Consider the following 20,831-nt stretch of genomic DNA (forward strand, 5'->3'; position numbering starts at 1 on the left):
TTTTCCTACGTGATCCATCAGCCAGGGCAAAAGTACCAAGGAGCTGGGCTGAAAAGCAGGACTAAGGGAATCCTCTCAGGAAATGTGTCTCCTCCTCAAATGGTAACTGTGGGGAGGGTGACCTGGGATCCTCCAGGTCCTCCAGGAAGTAAGTCTGCCTAACGGTCGTCCAGCTGGTAGGGGAGGTCTTCTCTAGGTAATTCTGAGCCTGATGCCAGCGGCGATGCACGGCTCGCCCCAAACCTGGAAGATGAGGTCCCGGGCAGAGCTGTCACAGGTAGGCATGTTCTTCTGATGGACTCACCACCTGTGACCAAGATGGCTTTCTAGATTCAGCCTGCACACAACACTTCCATTTGGTGACTTTTGTCCCTGATTCTAAGCCATACTTGTGGTTAGACTACTTCCCAAAGTTCCCAGTTTACATGAATAAATACAGCATCTAGAAAATCAATATTCGTTGAGACAGGGCATCAACTGTTCTATGGCCCTTACACTTCACAAAGTGCTTTTTCTACAAATCATCAAATGTTAATCTTCTCTCAATCCTGCGAAGACTTCATATCGTGCCCATTTTAGAGATGAGAGGAGTGAGTCTCAAAGAAGTTTCTTGAGTTGGTCAAGATCATGCAGCAGTAAGTAAAGCAGTGAAACAAAAGGTTCATTAGCTGGATAAACAGCAAGGTCCTACTGTATAACACAGGGAACTATATTCAGTATCTTATAGTAAACTCTAATGGAAAATAATCTGAAAAAGAATATATATATATGTATAACTGAATCACTTTGCTGTACAGCAGAAATTAACACAACATTGTAAATCAACTATACTTCAATAAAAAACAAATAAAAATTAACATTTAAAAAGTTCATTAGCAGCAAATGGCACACAAAGTAACAAAACAAAAGATGTAATCAGAGTGATGGCTTGTCAAGGAGCTCCACTCAACACGGGAGACAGTGAGCCTCTGAGCCCCCAGCTGCCCCCTCTGCTCCATCTTTCCTACTCACGTTGGAACCCACTCAAGCGTAGGCCTCCTGGGGAGAGTCCCAACATCTCCAGGACAAGAGCCCTTTAAACCCTCTCCTTCGTTCTGCCGTCAAACGTTCACTTGACCTCACCCCATTCTGCGTTCTCCTTGGAGTTAAAAAGTTGATGTTTGCCTGTGATAGGACGTTGATCCCAGGTCTTTGTGAAAACTTTCCCAGGATGTTGCATAAGTCTTGGCTGCTTCCAAGGATCTGTCTCCCAGCTGAGCACAGAAGGCCTGGAATGCTCTCCCTGTGCAGACGTGCTCTTCAAGCACAGCTATGGGATGAATACTTGGGTTCTTGTTGCAGGGACGGCGAGAAGCTGACAGCCCGTCGGGGGGGGCCCTTCAGTGGTTATAATAGGGGGTGTGAGGTGGGAAGGTCTGATCTCAGCCCTTCATTGTGTCATTAGAGAAACGGGGACTCAAGGAGGCTGAATGACTGTCCAGGGTCCACAGTGAGTTGGGGCAGAGCCAGAGGCAAAGCTCAGGAGACCGCGCTGACCACTCAGGGCTCACACTTCCATGACTTGATCTGCTGAGCTTGCCTTTTGTTTCTGTTCTGATCAAGATACGTTTGCCATGACAATTTGTCACATTAGCACCTCTTATGGTTACTGGTGGCATATTTTTAACCTTTCCTCCCTGCCTGATCACTTGCCATCCTGTAAACATCTTGTCATTTCTCCCAACTGAGAAACCCCTGTCCTAGCCCATCTTCCCCTTCAGGTATTACCTGATTTCCTTGGTTTCCTCGTTTCCTCCTCTCATTTTCTCCTGAGCAAGCTCAAAGCAGGAATGTGAGTCAGGCTCAGACGTGCCTGCCACTCAATCACTCAGTACCTCTAGACCCTGCGCACTGTTAGGTACCAGAGAAGACGCAGCATCTATGTCTCTGAATCCTGGCCAGGGCCATCCTCCCCTCCTGACCCATCAGCGTCCCCTGGTGCTGTTGGTCATACGACGCCTTAAACATTCCCCACGCTTGGGCGCTGGCCTCTGGGTTCCCCTTCTCAGTTTGGTTTGCTGGTTTTCCCTTTTCTGTCTATAACCAGCTTCTCTTTTCTCACCACGCTCACTTTCCAAGTGATCTCATCCAGCCTCGTGACTTTGGAAACTACCTGCACCCTAGCAACGCCCTCGGTTACGATTCCAGCCTGCGTGTCTCCCTTGAGCTCCAGACTCACGTGTCTAACTAACTGTCCAGGTGCCCCAGTTGGATATTACTGGGCATCTGAACTTAACGTCTCCAAAACGGAACTGCTTGCCTCCCCGCCCCCTCTATCTCCTCTTCCTTTGTGGTCCCCATCTCCTTAGTGCAGTGGCTGACTTTGAAGTCCCAGAGGCATCCTTGACTCTTCTTCTTTCCTCACAACCACAGCCAATCCAGCAGCAAAAGCTGTTGGCTCAGTCTTCAAAATATACCAGAATCAGATCCCAGAATCGACTGGCCCGGCCCCCATCACATCCTGCCTGGTCCCCCTTCACGGCGCACCTTGTCCTTCCTCCACACAGTAGCTAGAGGGACCTCAGAGGGCACCTGTGCTCTGATTCCTCTGAGGCATCTGTCTCACTCAGGACTGATGCCAAAGTGCCGTGAGACCAGGGTCCCATCCTTGGAGCTCACCTCCTCCTCCTGTCCTCTGCATCCCAGTCACTGTGCTCCAAGTTCACCAGCCATTCTCCCCTCCAAGGGCCAGCGCACCGCTGCCCCTGGGTCGAGGACACTCTTCCCCTGATGCTGCTGGAGGTCACATCCTGCCCTCTCAGGTCCTGGTGGAAACCTCACCTTCTTAATGAGGCTTTTCCCAACAGCTTTACTTAAAACAATGGCTTCCACCTCCACCCCCATCAGCCCTCCAAATCACTCTGCTTTGCTTAATTTTTCTGTCTGGCACTTGTCCCCAGCTAATCACACTATGCGTATTACTTATTAAATGACACATTGGCTGGGCCCCCAACCCCCCAACTGGAACGTGAGCTCCACAGAGTCAAATCTTGCGTTAGCGGCTGCTACGTTCCCAGCCCCTTGTGGGATGCCTGCCCCAGGGTGGGTGTGCAGTGAACACGCATTAGAGGATTAAGAAGCATAGAAAAGTGAGAAAGAGGATGTAAAGGCCACCGTCAGGGCTACTGTCATGAGCTGCTTTTCTTGTTATTCTTATTTCGCTGATTCCCTTTCAGATGCTTTCTAAGCATACTGTAGATAAAAGTATTGTTATACAATTTTACCATGCTTTAAAGTATAACTTTTTGGGGCTTCCCTGGTGGCGCAGTGGTTGAGAGTCCCCCTGCCGATGCAGGGGACACGGGTTCGTGCCCCGGTCCGGGAAGATCCCACAGGCCGCGGAGCGGCTGGGCCCGTGAGCCATGGCCGCTGAGCCTGCGCGTCCGGAGCCTGTGCTCCGCAACGGGAGAGGCCACAACAGTGAGAGGCCCGTGTACCGCAAAAAAAAAAAAAAAAAAAAAAAAAAAAAAAAAAATTATATATATATAATTTTTTGATAATATATTTGTAACTGCGTAATAATTCATCCTATGGATTCACAATGATTGAATTTGATATTTCTTTTGCCATTTTATACATCTTTCTACATAAATCTCCTACACTTTTGTATCTATGTCCTTAGGCGAAGTTTCTAGAAGTAGAATTACTATTACTAGGTCAAAAGTTCTCAACATTTATTTTTTCAGCCAGAGGTAGAGCCCAATCAATATTATGTGTTTGGGGGAAGTTTAATTCCAGGACATGTCCTCCAGGCAGTATGGATTCGCTGGATCTCCATCACTGTCTATAGCTACATGATACAGTGACAATCCACATATAATACAACCCTGCGTGAATTCAATAAAGTCATTACAGGTTCATGTTTCTTCACTGTGGATCAAGGTAAGGAAATGAACTCATCCACTTAGATATAATTCCTACCTCTACGTGAGAACAAATAGAATTTCCTGATATTCCTCAATAAGGAAGCACAAAATCAGAGAGTGGCCCTAGTCCTTCTAGTCCTTGCTTGCTTTGCTATTTATTGGACCTACAGCCATGTGGTCGGGGATGGGTGTGTGTGTGGGGCGGGGGATGCGGGTGCATGCCACGTGATCCCTCTGTGTCGCAGCTGCCTTTGTCTTAAATGATGAGGTCGGGCTAAATGACCAAGCAATTCCTTTCACCTCTGAGAGGCCATGAGTCTACCAGAAATTTCCATTTTCAGAATCACTCCATTCTGTTTCTCATAAAGTTATTCAAGCATCAACCCAGCAATTCCACTGTTAGGCATTTACCCAAGAAAAATGAAAGCATATATCCACGAGAAGTTTTGAACAGGAATGTTAATAGCAGCCTTATTCATAATAGCCCCAAAGTACAAGCCACTCAAATGTCCATCAGCAGGATGTATGCATGGACTTTTGCAGTGGAAAGAAACAAATTCCTGACGCACGCAGTGCCCTAGGTTAAAGCATCCTAACACGCATTGTGTGTTTCCACTTATGTGAAGCTATAGGACCGGCAAAGTTGATCCACTGAAGTCAGACTGTGGGCCTTGGGCTGCGGCAGGGGGTGCTCAACCGGGAAGGAACACAGGCCTCTGTCTGGGCTGTGAGGGTCCTATACCCTGTACTCAGTCCTGAGCACACACAAGTGTATACGACTGGCAAAACTCATGGAACCAAAGAACCAAAGAACCATGTGTCAGTGTATGTCAATGATATCCGCCCCCGAAATGTGTTTTTAAAACCTCATCCCATTTCTAAGCAATGAGCCTAAATTCAGGAATGAAGAGTGTGTTGGATATTTGGGGGCAAGCTGCCTTCCCCTGGAAGCACGTATACATGGGGTCGTGGGTGCGCCAGGCACGGGAGCAGAGAAGTGTGGCCTTAGAGCCTTGGGCCAGGTTCTGCATCCGGGCCCAGGCCCAGGCCTTCCTGTGTACTTGGGGCAATAAGCCTGCTTTCAGCGACAGAACCGTCTCGGACCACTGTGAATGTGCGGGTGAGAAATAGCCCTAAATGCAGGGCTGCGAAACAGACTGGCTGTCTGAGGTGCTTTAGAAACCCAAGGTGAGCGCTGTGAAGTCTTTTCAGGGAAAACACCAAATGCATTTCCGGAATGGATGAAGCTGCTTGGTCGTTCCAAAGTCCAGTCTCAGCTATTGGCTCGCGGAAGTCCCAAAGCTGCCAGCGTGCTTTATCTCAGTTTTACAAGTGCTAAGTACGAGAATTTAAAGCCAAGAACAATCCTTTCCGAGGACGAGAAACACATGTTTCCCAACGTAGGGACCAAAGCTTATGACCTTTGGGGAGAAGTCTGCACAGATGCATGACTCTCTGGGTAATTCACTGCTGGGAAGGAGACGTGGAGACCAAAGGTATAAATCCTAGACAAATAAATACCAATCCGGGTAATTCAAGTAGCCCTGAAAAATCCATGGTTTGTCTGAATTCTTCTTCCTGGGAAGCAAGCAGTCTACCTGGAAATAGGAGGCTGTGTTTCTGCTGGCTCTCGGTCAATGGAAATGAGCAGGACACCAGCTCCAGCACCTATAGACGGAGGAGGTTCCCTAATCACTGGGCAACATATAGAAGCATGGGGGAGGCTTCAGAGCATGAGCTGGATCTCCCACAGGGGCCATCAGACCACAAGCTGTTCCCAGACTCTTATCAATACATCAGCAGAGGTCATTAGTGTGGAGTTTTGAAACTCACCTCTCCAGCTTTGTTATATGGCTTGTGTTCGTTTTACAATTTTTTTCTAATATTAAGACTGATTCATACTCAGTACATTAATGTTGAAAAATAGAATCGCTCAAATTAAAAAGAAAATCCCTCGAAATCTCATCGTTTAGAGATGGCTTGGGTTAACATATCGATGTATGCCTTTGATATACATGTAAATGTGAAACATTACAAAAATGTCACCACATTATTCTGCTATTTTGTAGCTTACTTTTTCTCTGTAAATATATCATGAGCATTTTCCCATGCCAATAAATGTTCTCCTATAAATAATTTTTCTATTGGTAACACAGGATTCCTTAATAATGAATCACAACTTACCTAATTAATCACCTACTATTAAACCATAGCCCCAGGATGAATTAATACAAAACATGAGATTTGCTATTTTGAAATAAAGAGTTTTTTTTAAAAAAATCACTGACTTAAAATCAGATTAAAGTGGTAATTCTAACATTTTACCGATTAAAATCAGGAACCTCTGAGTAAAGATGGAGGTTAAGACCAGATTTCAAAATCTTTCTTTCTCTAAAACATAATGTTACCATCATCATCAAATGTGTGAACACCATCACTGAGCACCCCTCACCCCTCCCACCATGTGAGGACACAGTGAAAAGCTGGTCTTCTCTGAACTAGGAAGCTGGCTCTCACTAGATACCAAATCTACCAGTATCTTGATCTTGGATTTCCCAGCCCCCAGAACTGTGAAGAAGAAATTTCTATTGTTTTTAAGACCCACCCCAGTCTATGGTCTTTTTGTTACAATGGCCCAAATGACTGACAACCTGGGAACAGCTAGTATACAAAGTTAACGCCCCGATTTACAGAAATTGAAAGTACAGGCAATGCTGCCTCCTCTACTATGGACTCTCCAGCCACTCTTGTCCTCAGTAACCATTCCTCATTCTCAACTTGAAGACTTCTGATTCCATCAATTCTGCCTCCAGCAAGTGGCGTAAGTGCTCTGAGCTTCATTGCTTTGTTTCTGAACCTGGAGTGAAATCACAGCTACAGTGAAAGGTTGTGAAAGCACCTGATACATATGTGATAGGTATTGTTTTGGCTCTTGGTACTCATATTGTTGGACTGTATTTTAACTTTCTGTATGTGAACGGCTTGTTTCCCCTGGAGATTGTGAGCTACTTAAAGCCTGGAAAGAGTATATAATCCTTCTTTGTATCCTACACAATGTTTTTGGTAGCTTCTCAATAAACACTTAACTGCAGATTTAATGAACAAGATACTCTGATCGTCCCTGTATTTCCAGGTAGAGAGATTTCCCTACACTATGGGATGAGAGCGTTCTCTGGTGTCTGGAGGTCTTCATTCATCAAGGGTCTCTCAAGTGACAGGGACACAAATCAAAGACCCCCTAGAGCCACGGACTCTGATGCCACCAGGAGCATCTGAACACTGGCATGGTAGATCGCTCCAGTGAAGGTCCCCCATGCAGCACAGCTCCTGCCGTCCACCCCTGCTCTGACTCTGCACTTGGCTGTGTGTCTTGCTTCAGCCAATTGTACATCAGCAAACATGATGCAAGCAGCTCATTAAGCTCTGGGCTTGAGCTCTTGGAAGGCAGCCACCATGAGCTGGTCCCACACAACTCCCAGCTGAATGTAGCATTGTAGGGGAGCCAAAGGAAGACCAGAAGGAGATCACCCAGTCACCAGAGGGCTGAAGATAAAAGAGGGTGTGGGCGTTTCCAAGCCAGTAAACCCCGGGCTGACCTGTTACACAGCAGATGTAAACTAAGTACCTGGCTCTGTTTCTCACAGGGGGGCTATGAGCCTGGACCCAAGGTGGTTGGTGGGCGGATTGTCATCTTGTGGCTCCAGGGATTAGTTGGTCTTTCTTCACAACCTCCTAGTAGAAAAGTCCTGGGGGAGGCCTGGAGTCCCTCCGGCTCAGGCCTCCAGCCCATCGTGGTCTGTTCTCTAGGGGCCAGGGCTACAGGATTCTGTGTTTGACGTCTGAGATACCTGGTAACATTTCTACCCCATGAGGTCAGACGGTGAAGCATTTCAGAGAAAGATGAAAAGGTGGGTTGAGAGGCACTTGACAGGAAAAGCGAACACCCACCCTCAGGGTTCTCGTGCCTCTGACTCACCAGTGAACTGCTTCATCGGAATCCATGAGTTGCCCTTCTGCTGTGCAGCAGGATGGTACTGTTTGCACTCTGTTTTATCAGCTACTCGGGAATGAGCCATTCCTCTTGGAAAAGCTCACGGCACTGCTTGCGCTTCGGGACGTCTAACCATTAATCATTTCCTTTTCCTCCCATAGTCTTCATGGCCAGTGTTTCTTGGACATCCACAAGGAAAGCCTCCCTCTGGAATATTGCCTTTCACTTGGTCTTGTACACTCACCTGCTGACTCAGATCTGAGGGCACGGAAGGTTAAACACACTCCTTGCCCACCAGAACCTGGGATCACGTCCTCAGCTTTCTTTGTAGAAACTTCCATCCACTCCTTTCTCACTCCCCCATCACGCTGTGTTGAACTGAACACACACACAGGCAAAAGCACAGGCACACAACCATGCACACACGTGTACACTCACGGTAACACACCCACACACCAGCCCACATGCAGAATGCACGTGCACGGGGCTTCCCTGGCGGCGCAGTGGGTGAGAGTCCGCCTGCTGATGCAGGGGACACGGGTTCGTGCCCCGGTCCGGGAGGATCCCACATGCTGCGGAGCGGCTGGGCCCGTGAGCCATGGCCGCTGGGCCTGCGCGTCCGGAGCCTGCGCTCCGCAACGGGAGAGGCCACAACAGTGAGAGGCCCGCGTACCGCAAAAAATAAAAAAAAAAAAGGATGTGAGTCTCTGTGGATTTGGGGGCCCAGGGGTCCTTGGAACCAATATCCCAGGTATACAAAGGACCAACGGTACTTCCATTTATGTGTGAAGAATACCAGTTTCAGGACAGCAAAGTCAAGCATCAGAAGGTGGCCAACTGCCCTGCTTCTCTTCTGGGCTCTTCCAAGTCAACACGGCAATCCTCAGGGACCCACCTTCAGCACAGACCCCACACTCTTCTTCATCCTGTCCCTCCACCCCGGGGCAGCCCAAGGTCACTCTTGCTGCTGAAGTGGCTTCTTAAATGGCTTCCCCACGAGCTCGCCCTGTGCCATCGTTCTACACACAGCGACCAAAATCATCTCTCAGATGAAGCGGAGATGATCTAGCTTCTGAGATGCCGCCTACAGGACAATAGCACAGTGTTTCCCCCCTCCCGAGAGGGTTCAAGTTTCCTTATTTCCTCCAAGAGCCTTGGCTGCTGCTGTGGGAGCATCCTATATTCTATCATTTTGCCCCTTCACTCTTCTCCACCACATTCCTCCTTTTTCAGTACATGACCGGAACAGTTGCCAGGCAATCCTGCTTTGAGTGTGGCAGCCTCCTGGCCTCAGAGAAATGGGGTCAAGTTCCTTCTTCACCTTCCCAAGCCTTCCTGCAACCTCCCTTTGGGAAAGGGGATCAAACCGTTTCCTCTGCACCGGCCTTGGCCTGTTCCAGTCCTCATAAGAAAACGGAGGTTGGAACAATTCTGCAAATATTTATCAAACGCTGACTTTGTCTCCTCTTGGAGAAGAGATCCCACCTTTCTCACGGCACACATTCACACCTCTCTCTGGGGAAGATTCTAGCCTCAAGAGGGGGTATAAGGAAAGAAAACCCTCCCCCATGTTAATTGTGTAAGCTTATCTCAAGTTGAATACTATTAAAGCGGAATCTAATTTTTATGATAGGAAATCTAATGCAATCGTGATACCTTGCAGCTTTCCTTTGGGTCTGCCATCGGACGTGGCACCCCTAGTTTCTGGAAGGATGCATGGAATGACCATGAAAGAAGGAGACTGGGAATCACAAGAGTGAGCCTTATTTGAGCTTGTGACCTAGTAATTCTGTGACCTTAAGCATAACACTGTCGAAGTGGTTAAACAAGGAGGCCATTGGACATGGCCGGCTGCAATGCCTTGGCAGCTCACATCATCAACCAAAATCTAAGCCAGAGACAATGCACGTGAATGTGAAAAGTGAAAATCAAGAACGACCAATTGCAAACATGCCACTAGGCTTTCCCTAATAAGCAACTGCTTAAGCCAGAGAGAGTCGAATAACTTCCTTGCTTGGCTCCCTCACCTTCTCCCTGAAAACCTCTCCCCTGGCTCCTGTCGGAGGAGCACTCCTGATCACTTCTGATTTGATTCAAATTGACATTTGCTCAAATAAACTCTTAAAAATGTGTATGTGTCTCAGTGTATCTTTTAACAATTCATAACCAACAAGGACCTACTGTAGAGAACAGGGAACTCTGCTCAATATTATGTAACAACTTAAATGGGAAAAGAATTTGAAGAAGAATAGATACATGTGTATGTATAACTGAATCACTTTGCTGTACACCTGAAACTAACACAGCATCGGTAATCAACTATATGCCAATATATTGGCTTGGCCCAAAAGTTCATTCGGGTTCTCCTTAAGCTGTTAAAGAAAACCCAAACGAACTTTTTGGCCAACCCCTAAACTAAAAAGTTAAAAAAAAAAATTCATATGCTCTCTAAGCCTGTTTTCTGATCAGTAGAACGTAGCCTAATCACCCTATGATTAGGGTTTATGAGCAGATTCAACAGTACCTGGGAAAGCACAGCACAGGATGGACAACCAGTCATGTGTGTAGTTACCGAGCTACCCAGGTAACTCCCTTCCGCCAATGAAGAAACGGTTTCTGTACTGTTCATGTAAATGCTTAGTAAATATCAGTGAATTACACATTTTTTCTGATAATGGCAAAAATATATATTCTTTGTCTCCATTGATCTGAAAGGAGTAGCATTCTGGAACTCTTTAGGGGCAATTCCAACAACAAAAAAAGGAGACTTCTCCGGGCTGTCAGCTCTTTTCAGCTTCCCTTTGTTGCTGGGTGTTCCACTAACTCTTGTTGAATGTAATCTTCTTACTCCCTGGCATCCCCAAGACAGTGGCTATGGAAGATGTAAGTATTTTTTCAAAAACCTTCCATTTCCCCATCCTTAAGACATTCCTTTGGAATGACCAGGAGTCATTGGCTCTTCCCAGGTGTTTTTTCATTTGGTTTTGTTTGATTTCTCTCACCTCCGATTTGGTGTTTGTTGTTTTTCTTGCTCTTTCCTCTGATTCAAGATGAGGATCTCCTAATATCTGCTGAGAGGGAAGGCTTCTCATACCCCCAGGCTATAGTCTGAAGACTTCTCTTCCTTTTAGGGATGGAGGAAGTGGGGCATTGGATCAAACTCCGCGCGTTCAGGTTTTCTCCTTGGACTTGTTTCCTGGGAGGAAATATCAACGTTTGAAATCCTTTCCTTTGGTCGCTGTTCATCTTGTCCTTCTCTACTCCAGCCACACCAAATCACACCTGCCCACGCTGTCACAGCCTGCAAGGTGCTAACTTATTGTAGAGCAGATAGAGTCTGGACACCCGAGAGTGGACTGGCCAGATGCCCACATGGATAACCAGCATGGTGGCGTCTTCTAACCGCAACCTCCGGGGGAGCGTGACACCATGACTGTTCGCTCTGCTGGGGCCAGCTGCTTCCTCTCCAATCTTCCCAAGTGGAGATTGTGCCTCACTACTCCCACTCCAAAGCCCAGTTGGCTACTAAGGGTTCTGGTCCTATAATTAGTCCCTGCAGGCTTCTACTCGCAGGGTGGTCCTTGTGTGGGATTTGTGTTAGACCACTTTAGATGGTCCTTCTTGGTTTATGAACAAGACACCTACTAGGACTGGGATGTCTGTTTCTGAATCTACCCCTTTCAGTCCACACACCCCTAGAGCAGTCAAATCCATAGGGACAGAAAGCAGAAGGATGGTTACCAGAGGCTGGGGTGGGGATGGAGAGTTGCTGTTTAATGGGTATAAGTTTCAGTTTTTCAAGATGAAAATTGTCCTGGAGCTTGGTTGCACAACAAAGTGAATGTACTTAACACAGAGGGAGACTGAGGCGCCTGGGTGTTAATGCTCCAAACCCGTCACTCAGCCAACAGTGGGTGGGTGTTGTGGGAAACTCCCCAGGTTCTGACCGCTCAGGAAGGGACATTCTCCACCACCTCCCAGAATTCCCCAGCAGGAATGAGCCCCAGCTGCCCAGGACAGTAACCAACTCAATGATACTCCCTTTACTGGTTTGTTTACCTTTCCCAACCGATTTCCTCCCTCCTCTCCTGGTGCTCCCTGGGACCCCCTCCCAATGAACCACTTGCACTCAGGACCTTATCATCTCAGCATCTGCTTCCAAGGGAACCCAACCAAATGACTCCTATGGAGCACTCATCTCCAGCATAGGGTGTGGGATGATACCCAGACTGGCATCTGGGAACCACTGGTGCGGTGGGTGGAACCTGGTGCAGGATCTGGATGTATCAAGGTTCAAACTCCAGTGGTGGCCTGTGCTCATGGCTTGGTCTTAAGAAAATTGCATAATTTCTTAGAGGCACAGTAAAATGGGGACAATGAACCACTCTCAAAGGTTGTAGTGTGCGCTTGAGAAGACATGCAGAGGGTCCTGGTGCAGAGCACGCGTTCCACAAATGCCAGTCATGGTTTCCAAGAGCCCCCGCCACACTATACACTACTCTTCAGTGAAATGTGAGACTTACAGGTGACCTTGGAGCTTGCCAGCCGTTCTAAGACTACAACAAGGAGAGGATAGCCGGCTTTGCACGTTAGACTCAATTGTCTATAAAAATGAATCTTATTACAAACATGCAAGTTGGCGTTTTAAACCAGATAACCCGTCCATTCAAGCCAGATAACCCGTCCATTCAACTCCAGAAGGGAGTTGGGAAATGACCACGAAAGAAGCCTCTTACCAGCTCTTTGAGACACCTTCCTTTCTGCCACACACCACCATCCTTCCTCTTGTGGGACAATACTGCCCCCATCTCATGGAGGAGGGAGGCAACTCAGTTCTTTAATTCTTCCCCTCCTCTATCCAGAACAGCTGCTTCCCCAGGAGCAGTGCCCAAGCCCTTCTCTTCTGAAGGTTGCTCTCACTTTTATTCACCCAGCTCCCCTTTCTTCTTGGTAGCCTGGGGTCCGTGAGGAAATGACTGTTTATCAGTGTCTGCAATGACCTCCTCCCTTCGAGCCTCTCACGTACCCTCTTAGTCTCCTAGACAATGTGTTTCCATGCTCTGTGTCCAGATCTGGGCACACCCCTTCAAAACAAAACCAAACCAAACAAAGGATGCTTGTAAAGGCACCTGTAATTTTTGCAAATGGTAGAACAAGCAACCGCCCAGCTGTAGGACATTCACCAGTGACTCCCGGTTGAAAAAACACAAACACAGAGGCTCCTTATCTTCCTTTGCTTGGCTGTATAAATAGCCTCTGGTACCCAGAGAACACTTACCTTGACGTAAAACTTTCCTGTATAGCAGAGCTTAACCTCTGTCCGCCTTCTTGTTTGTTTGCTTTTGGCATGTATTCCTTGGTTTTTGATAACAAGTAAGCAAATAAGATATGATCATCAACTCTTTATTAAATTGGTCTTGTTATCAACCTTATATTTAAAAATACAGGATCAAGCAGAGGAAAACAGGGAGCAAAGGATCTTAGTGTTGTGGCCAGAGAAGTGTGCCAGGACTGTCCTGTGTAGGGTCCCCCAGAAGCAGACCCCGAGAGAAGGATGCAGTGAAGGCAGCTTAGTTGGAGGTGGTCCCAGGGAGCGCTGGTGCGGAAGCAAGACGGGGAAGGGAAGACAGGCAATAAACAGCTCATTAATGGACAGGTTACAACCGTGGGCAACAGTACCCCTCGCTCTGGGGACTTTTGGGTGACAGGGCAGTACTCACACAACCTCAGAGTCATGCCACGCGTGGGACAAGGAAGCTGGGCTACAGACCCACTAAATCCCATTTGTCCTAGATTAAGGGCAGATTGTGGGGCGTCTTTAATGGCCCCGCACAAGGACCAAGCACGCTCCTGTATCCAGAGGAAACCTTCAAGCAGGGCGTTTCACTTATGTGCAGTAGAGACGCCTACAGTGTGTGCAGGGTCGGCAAGCACGGGAGGGCCGTGGAAGGGAGAATGCTGACAGCCCGGGTTATACCCTGACCCACTCCGGCCCTCTGTATTGCCAGGATATGGTCTTTCTCTTTCCTTTCCTTTTTCTTTACCTCACTTGCTCTGTGAATGTATGTTTGCATGAATGCATGTATGTGTGCATGCATGTGTGTCTATATGTAGGTAGTGCGTGTCTATACGTATGTATATATGTATTCACATTTTCCACCATACAAGCAACCATGCAGAACCCAACCTAACACAATTTTTGGACGATGCCAGGGTAAGTGGTACTTAGGTGAGTGTCTGTGACCACTTACACCAAGGGTTGACAAACGTCTTCTGTAAAAGGCCAGAGAGTATTTTTAGGTTTCATGGGCTTTAGGGTCCCTGTTGTAACTTCTTGCCTCTGCCTGTGTAACGGGAAAGCAGCCACGTTCGTACACCAGTGGCGCATGGCCTTATTTGGCCCATGGATTTGCTCACCTCGGTCTAGATCACAAGGCACACATTCCGTCTGCTCTTAATTCTCAACAGCGCCCCCCCAACACAGCCCCTCTCCACCAGAGTTTTCCCCTGAATGAAACTGTCTTTGGGATTTGGACACCCAACTTCCAGTTTCCGAAGAGGAAGCTGCACCCGGGTCCCACCTGCCTCCTAAGATGGTCAAAGTTCCGGCCAAATACAAGCTCATGCTTATATTTTTGTGTGTGCTTCTTTATATACAGAAGGATTTTATAACCTTAATATTATTTCAAATGTAATCAATTTCTGGCTTTCCCTCAACATGCAGAACCATCATTTTCCTCCTTTCCTTTATTCGGTTGTTTATCTTCAAAGGTCACAATTCTTTATCTTTGATCTTGTCAAGCCGTCCTCTTTTCTAGACAAACCAAACCAAACAAACACATATTCAACTGGCTAAAAAGGCAGGGACCAAGTCCAGCTGTTGACCCAGCGCTAAGCTCAGCCCCAAGCTGGGGAGCTGGCCTGGTAGAATCTAGGAGCCTAAAAGCAGAAGCCCACCTCTCCAATTCCTTCCTCCTCTGCCTTCCCGGTGCTTCCTGTAGGACAAGGGAAGGTGCTCCTGGCCGCCTGCGAGGGGGTGTCCCATGCACACGTGTACCGGCCAGGCTTTCTTTCTGCCCTGGCCAAGCCCTGCTGGCCTGACTTGATTTTCAAAATTTGGATTCTTACAAAGCTTGGAGCCAAAGGACAAAATTCTACCAAGGTTGCACCTGCCCAGGAGCCCAACACCAAGTGTCTTAGCAGCTGGAGGACAGGCAAGTTGTATTTCAAGACATTGAGATGAAGTTTGTGGAATTCGAGGTTTGTGGAATTCACGTGTGATTTTCAGAACACAAGCTGTGCTGAACTTTAAATCAGATTGATGCTAAACCGTGCTTGGGGACCAGCCATGGCATATTGGAACGCGTTCCCCTGATCTATGGACGTGCACGGTGGCTGAACGGAAACTCCAGTTTCCCAGAAGCTCAGTAATTTGTGAGATTATTTTCAGAAGAAAGAGACCCCTTTCTTCACCTCCGGGACAATGAGTAACACGAATGCTGTCCCCCCCAGGGAGCTCCAATCCTGGAACAAGCCAGCAGCCAAATGAGAAACAGCACCGACAATAACAGCGAAATGTCACCCTGCCATTCACGCGGGGATGCACACTATTTGCTTTTCTGCCCTCTATTTTCTCCTCCTGCATCCTCGGGGCTTTGTCTGTTTCCGAAATCTGTCTGGACAGCCTCTGAACTCATCTCTGCTCCCGGATCCGGCCACCCTTCTTTGTTCTCGCCGAGATAAGCTTCCACTCACCAATTATAAGGTTGCTTCCGACTCTCTCCTTGGAAGTTTACTGGTATGAGGGTGAGTTTGCAAGTGGGGCTACGTTGCCAGGAGATATCCTTGGTCTTTCTGAGCTGAGCAGACACGTCTGGCCCCCTCTGCTTCTCCCTCACCACGTGACACCCACACACCAGCACGCGGCTTACCTGGACCCAGGTGTTCGCGCAGGCACCCTTGTGGCTGTTTCTACAACTATGCAATCAATTACCCTCAAACTCAGCCACGCGCTCACAGTCCGCAGGCCGGGGGTTCAGGACGGGCTCAGGTGGGAAGTCTCCACTTGGACTCCCTCAAGTGTTTTCTATCAGACACCTGCCAGAGCCTCTGCCTTCACCCAGACTCCATGCTCCAAGGTGACTGGCTTGGCCGGCAGGCAATGCTCACTGTTGGCCAGGAGCTCAGCTGAGGCTGCCGACCAGAGCCCACGCATGCCTGTCCACGCGGCCAGCTTGTTACGTGGCGACATCCCCAGAGGAATGTCCAAACAGCAAGTGTTCCATGAGACCAAAGCCAAGCTGCAGGATGTCTTCTTGTCTGTCCTTGGAGGCCACACAGCATCATCTACTGCACAAATGATTCGCTAAGCGGAGGGGACCCGGACCCACCTCTCGTTAGAGGTGCGTCTAAGAATTTGCACCATCGTCAACCCACCACAGGGCCTGAGCCTTACTCCAACCTGCTTGGACAGCAAAAGCCAATCTGAGTTGACCGGGAGGGGTCCCTGTCATCGGGGGAGGAAGTGGCTTGAGACCAAGTCTTCCACTAACAGGCTGTGTGACCCAGAACAGTTATTTAACCTCTCTGACCCCCAGTTTCCTGACCTCTAAAAATGGGGATAATGCCCTTCCTGTAGCCTGTTGGGGACTGACTGGGATTAGGTGAGGAAATGTCTGCAAAAGAGATTCCTGCACCCCGGGCCCTGCATCCACAAATGTACTGACACGTCAGGGAGCTGCCACGGAGCAAGGCCGTGGGGACGACCAGAGCCCTGCCGCATCTGATCTCCTCTCCTTACGGGCTCTGGATCTGGGGCCTCGTGACAAGGGCGTTAGAAGGAGAACACCCCTCTTCTGCTCTCCCCCCTCATGACTTTCTCTCTCTCCCCATTCTCTTTTATTCTTTCCTTCTCTTGATTGTGCCCATTCCTCCAATTTTAGGATGGCAGCTCAGAAATCCATCAATCAACCTGGGATGCTCCAAGTCACTCCTCCCTTGGGCTTTTCTTGTGGCTTCCAAACCAGGTCCCCACTTCAGCTGGTCCAAAGGGAAATAAGCCCTGACCAGGCACTCCCTGGCTTCCTCCCCCTCCTGCTGCAGCCTGTCCCTGGCACATGGGCAACGTGGGGCTGTGGAGGGAGTTGTGAGCACTGGATCCCAGTCACGGCACATGGTGGCAGGGTGATGGCACATTGGCCACCTGACCTCATTTTGCAGTGGGGAAAAGAGTCGTCAGGAACGATGAGTGACACAGAGTGTCAGCAGAGGAGGGCCCAGGCTCGCACCATCCAGGTCCGCAAACAGGTAGGGTGACCGTGACCCTGAGACTAGAAAAGTCACCCTGGATGTGGCAGGAAGGTGAGCCCTCATTTGGGAACTTCTGCTCTACGGAGCCCAGGCATAGAGGTGAGAGACAGGCCACCACCAACCAGCTAGGGGGGACCGGGGTCTTCAAGCACCCCGAGGAGATAGACCCTTCTCTTTGTTGAGCTGTTACTCAGGGAACCAAAGCCTCAGCTCAGGCTCTGGGGGGCCGTGAGCCCTTGGACAGCTGTCAAGAAGGCATCATGGTCACAGCCCCGCCCTGCACTCTGGCCACATCCCAGAGGGCGCAGAGGGGCTGCCCCAGCTACTCCAACCTCCCACCTCTGAACAATTGTCTTGCTTTTATTGAGCTGTTTCCCCTCAACACAGCCCTTAAAATAGCAGCATGGCTGCTCCGAAAGGCACTTTGGTTGGCCGGCCTGGAATTTCCTGGAGCCGCCCAGCGTGGGCACTCAGCCCGCAGCCCCCTCCGGCCACCCAGCCAAGCGAGCACTGCCCGGCCCTGGCCCTTCCTGCTTCCCGCCAACCCCACCCTCTGCACCGGGCAGAGGGTTTGGTGCTGAGTATACCCAGGAGTGTCAGCACACTCCCTGCCCTGACCCCGGGGTGGGACAGAATGGGAAGGTCCTTTGGGTGTCCCCTCGCAGACCGGCGGGAGCACATAGGCGGGGGCCACAGCTGAGCCTGGGCATCTGAGGTCACAGGGTCAGCAACACTCTCTCCATTTGTGGAATTTCTTTTTCTTACATTGCACTTTCTTACTTGTAGGATACGATTCAGAAATTGTCTCAAGGTACTTCTTTTCCAGGGGAATCGCCGGCATTGGACTGAAAGCATGGCGAATGCTCCAGGCGTTTCCGGTGCCCCACCTGGTCAGGCTAGGAAGCTCATTCTTTCAAGGCTTCAACTTGTCCTTGCCTGGGGAAACCATCTCAGCTGAAGCAAAACAACGAGCCCAAGAGAAATCAGAGGGACAGACAGGCAGATGCAGAGTAGACAGAGGGACCAGACTGTGTGCCGAGGAGTCCTTAACCTACGATAAGAAACGTGGTACTCAAAGGGCCTGGCAGAAGCATCTGTCCATCTCCTGCCTTGAGCGAGTGCAGAGAAGGTCCAGGAATAACCAGAGGTCCCGTGGGCCTGACGTGCGTTGACATTAGACTCCGGTTAGGTTAGTCTGGGCCAACTTAGAGACATTCCTGCTCCTTGCCCCAAGGGGTGGAAACATTGCCCCACAGTCCTCTCTGCTCGAGGGCATGTCCCACAGCAAATCTGACCTCAGTCTTCTGGAAAGTTCTTGAGCTCCATTCTTTTTCTTCCTCTCCTGTGAAGCTGTGAAGCAGCAAAGGGGCCCAGGCTGACCTCCATCAGGGGGTTGTCATGGTGGTCATTGCCAATGGCTCCGGCCTGCACCAGACTCCCCCCGAGCTGGTCGGTCCCCAACAGGCCTAGGAGCTCAGCACGGCCCGTTTAGACCATGGGGCGGTTATCATCTCAGGTGTCTTGACTCTCCCTCTTCCCAGGTGGGAAAGGACACCTTGATGGGGGGGAGGGCAGTGTGGCTGGCGAGGCCTGAAGGGTGAGATCTCCCACGCACTCGGCTCCTCTTCCAGCACGCCTTTCCCTCTAGGGTCCCGTTCCCGTGACAAAGGGCCACAGACAAGACTCTGGGCCCTGAGGAAGGGGCTGCCTAAGAGAGGAACACATTGGGGACCTCATTCTGGCAGTAGGAGGTGGCTGCAGGGTGAGCAGGTCCTGGGGTACAGGGTGAGCAGGGCCTGGGGTACACGGAGTCATGGGTAGGAAACTGAGAGGGGTGGTGAAGGCAGAAGCCATCCTGTGAATGAAGCCACTGGTCCTGATGGTTGCCTGGTGTCCATGCCCCAGCCTTGACCCCAGGAGATATGTGGAGGAACCAATAAGCATTGGGTTTTACAAATTACCATCCCCTGTCACCCTTACATCAGAACTCTGTGGTGTAGCCGAATTGTGAGGGCTGCATCCTCTTGTCCCATCCCCCATTTTTTTCATACACATCTGATGAAGGTGGCTTTCATTGCAGAAACAGTTTGGGGTCCCGGTAACTAGTCCTGCATGGATGGTTGACCCCCCACCTCCTCACAGTGGGGGGGATGCTGGTCAGCTGTTCCCACCTTTGGGCTCTCATGAGTGTTCCTCAGGGCCCTGCCTCTGGAGGAAAGGATGTGGGGGGAGCCAGATCCCTCACAGGATGAGGGGATGCTCAGCGCTCTGGACCCCAGCCTGCAGATTGGTCCTTATAGCTGTGTGACCTTGGGAAAGTCACTTACCCTCAATAAACATGACTTGCCTCACATGCAGAACAGTCATTAGGAACCACAAACCTACAGCCCTTCGGAAACTCAAGCATGCTAGGGAAGTGTCAGCCGTCGTTCTGCCTGGTCAAGCTTTTATGAGCTGCTAAAGGGAGCTTTGGCTGAAACCCCACTCCTCCTCAGCCAACTCAAGGAGCCAGCTCAAGTCTCTGCTCTAGAAGGAACCACCCTCGTCTGTCAACGGGGTTGAATTTTTCAGACACTTCAGGCTCATTTAGTTGAGTGCTTAACTCAGCGGGTCAAATTGAGCCTGGAAAATGAGACATTCCTGCCCACCCTCTGACGTCACGTGTTGCAGCCAGAAAGGGAGCGGGGGTGTGAGGCTGATTTCCAAGATTGTCCACAGCGACGATTCCGTCCACATTCACGGGATTGGAAGATGTTAAAGGAATCTTTGTTTTTCCCCCGTGGATCATAGCCCAGTCTCGTGGGCCCATCCAAACCCTGAATCTGGTTACATCAGTCAAAGCTGCGAGCAGCACAGACCCAACCCCGAGACCGTTCCACTCGGGGGGTTTTGGAGGAGCAGGGTGGTCGGGTCATTCAGGAGAGTCGAGGAGAGAAGGTTGGAAAGCAACCTCAGAATGTCACAGGTGCTCGCTGGAGGTGGACGTAGGTTGATGTGTGCACCGTGAGCCAGCTCCACGGGGCCACGAGGGGTACAGCGTGGCCACCTCTGTCCATCCTGACCCAGGAGCAGAGGGGTGGGGACGAAGGACGCAGGGGCCGCCAGCCTCTGCTGCTGGAGCTCAGCTAACGGCCTGCACCCTCTGGCTCTGGTGCCTGGGCTGCTCCAGCTCCCAGGCTCAGCCACCGAGAGTTTCTCCTGAGATTTACGGGAGGCTGGGGTGTCTCTCTCTCCCAGGGCATCCTGTCTCCCTGTGCAGCCAGGACTGAGGCAGGTTTTGTTTTATGTTGTTTTGTTTTTCATGGCTTTAAGAAGACTTGGAAACTTTCTCTGCAGAATGTTTCAAACTGGAAACAGGAATGCGATTTCTATTTTTTCTTTTTTTAAAAAAAATTTATTTATTCATTTATTTAATTTTTGGCTGCATTGGGTCTTTGCTTGCACGCGGATTTTCTCCAGTTGCTGAGAGCAGGGGCTACTCTTTGTTGCGGTGCGCGGGCTTCTCATTGCGGTGGGCTCTCTTGTTGCAGAGCACAGGCTCTAGGCGCGTGGGTTTCAGTAGTTGTGGCGCACAGGCTTCAGTAGTTGTGGCTCATGGGCTCTAGAGCGCAGGCTCACTAGTTGCG

Source organism: Neophocaena asiaeorientalis, unplaced genomic scaffold (assembly GCF_003031525.2).
Source record: "Neophocaena asiaeorientalis asiaeorientalis breed wild unplaced genomic scaffold, Neophocaena_asiaeorientalis_V1.1 scaffold567, whole genome shotgun sequence".
NCBI classification, from domain to species: Eukaryota; Metazoa; Chordata; class Mammalia; order Artiodactyla; family Phocoenidae; genus Neophocaena; species Neophocaena asiaeorientalis.